The following is a 2,265-nucleotide window of genomic DNA, read 5'->3' on the forward strand; positions in this document are numbered from 1 at the left end:
AATACCGTGAATTCATTGTCCCAGGAAGGGGAAACTTTATTGACACATTCCTGTGGTCTGATACACCACATGATCACACTGACAGAACCACAGGCACATACTCACAGGCAACAGAGCATGCACAATGTCGGCACAAGTACAGTGTATATCCACCTTTCACAGCAATGCAGGCTGCTATTCTCCCATGGAGACGATCGTAGAGATGCTGGATGTAGTCCTGTGGAACGGCTTGCCATGCCATTTCCACCTGGCGCCTCAGTTGGACCAGCGTTCGTGCTGGACGTGCAGACCGCGTGAGACGACGCTTTATCCAGTCCCAAACATGCTCTATGGGGGACAGATGCGGAGATCTTGCTGGCCAGGGTAGTTGACTTACACCTTCTAGAGCACGTTGGGTGGCACGGGATACATGCGGACGTGCATTGTCCTGTTGGAACAGCAAGTTCCCTTGCCGGTCTAGGAATGATAGAACGATGGGTTCGATGACGGTTTGGATGTACCGTGCAGTATTCAGTGTCCCCTCGACGATCACCAGAGGTGTACGTCCAGTGTAGGAGATCGCTCCCCACACCATGATGCCGGGTGTTGGCCCTGTGTGCCTCTGTCATATGCACTCCTGATTGTGGCGCGCACCTGCATGGCGCCAAACACGCATACCACCATCATTGGCACCAAGGCAGAAGCGACTCTCATCGCTGAAGACGACACGTCTCCATTCGTCCCTCCATTCACGCCTGTCGCGACACCACTGGAGGCGGGCTGGAAGCGGAAGACGGCCTAACGGTGTGCGGGACCGTAGCCCAGCTTCATGGAGACGGTTGCGAATGGTCCTCGCCGATACTCCAGGAGCAACAGTGTCCCTAATTTGCTGGGAAGTGGCGGTGCAGTCCCCTACGGCACTGCGTAGGATCCTACGGTCGTGGCGTGCAGCCGTCCGTCGCTGCGGTCCGGTCCCAGGTCGACGGGCACGTGCATCTTCCGCCGACCACTGGCGACAACATCGATGTACTGTGGAGACCTCACGCCCCACGTGTATAGCAATTCGGCGGTACGTCCACCCGGCCTCCCGCATACCCACTATACGCCCTCGCTCAAAGTCCGTCAACTGCACATACGGTTCACGTCCACGCTGTCGCGGCATGCTACCACTGTTAAAGACTGCGATGGAGCTCCGTATGCCGCGGCAAACTGGCTGACACTGACGGCGGCGGTGCACAAATGCTGCGCAGCTAGCGCCATTTGACGGCCAACACCGCGGTTCCTGGTGTGTCCGCTGTGCCATGCGTGTGATCATTGCTTGTACAGCCCTCTCGCAGTGTCCGGAGCAAGTATGGTGGGTCTGACACACCGGTGTCAATGTGTTCATTTTTCCATTTCCAGGAGTGTAATTTAGAATCGGTGAGAACTTTTGCATATGTTGAGAGCAGGAAGGCTATCACGTTATGTCCGGGAGGAAGACTGGATTAGGCAATAATTTGGTAAACAGATTCTGTTAAGGTAGAATTTCCGTACATACAAACTGAGGCATGAAGAAAGTGGGCGTTACTATTTCTGGGACACTATACAATTCCCGAAAGGAAGACATGGCTCTTATTTTTTTTTCTTTTTATCAAAGAGATGTGACGTAAGAATAAGATTGTGAAGGTTGTTAGATGAGTTTGTAATTATGCACATGCAGTTAGCAGTGTTGCGTCGGTCATGCTGGGGAGGGGGGGGGGGGGGAAAGCTGGTACGTGCGGTTGATCCCACCTGTCAACACACTCTATGCTTTTCTGCATTCAGTGGTAAAGACAGGTGGCGCCCGGAGATGCCTCGAATATGAGACTGGTGTAAGTGTTGCTTGGAATGCAACTTTCACCGGTGTTCGGTGGCAGCAGCTGGCTGGTGCAAAGGAGCGGGCTTGACACGAGCTGTGGCTGACTCACTTCGCGGGGGTTGTCGCGTGTGAGGTGAAGTGTCAATCAATCGTCACTTACGGTCCGTTGGAATCGCTAAAGTGGGGGGGGGGGGGGGGGAAGCAGGTTCTGCTATTGTGGAATGGAATTCTGAAGCATCTTCGCTGGACCGTAGTCAGAGTGATGGTAGCGAGGAAGGCCGAACGTGTGTAGCTCTGCTTGGAGTGTGCGTTGTGTAAATAAACGCCCGGTGATCATTAACTGAGCCTACATACAAGTCTAGCCTGCGTTTGTCTGCAGCCCGCGATTGCGCTCCAGCCCAATCACATTAGCATGTGTGTATAGTCTAACACATATTTGGTTAGGAATT

Source organism: Schistocerca gregaria, chromosome X (genome assembly GCF_023897955.1).
Source record: "Schistocerca gregaria isolate iqSchGreg1 chromosome X, iqSchGreg1.2, whole genome shotgun sequence".
Lineage (NCBI taxonomy): Eukaryota > Metazoa > Arthropoda > Insecta > Orthoptera > Acrididae > Schistocerca > Schistocerca gregaria.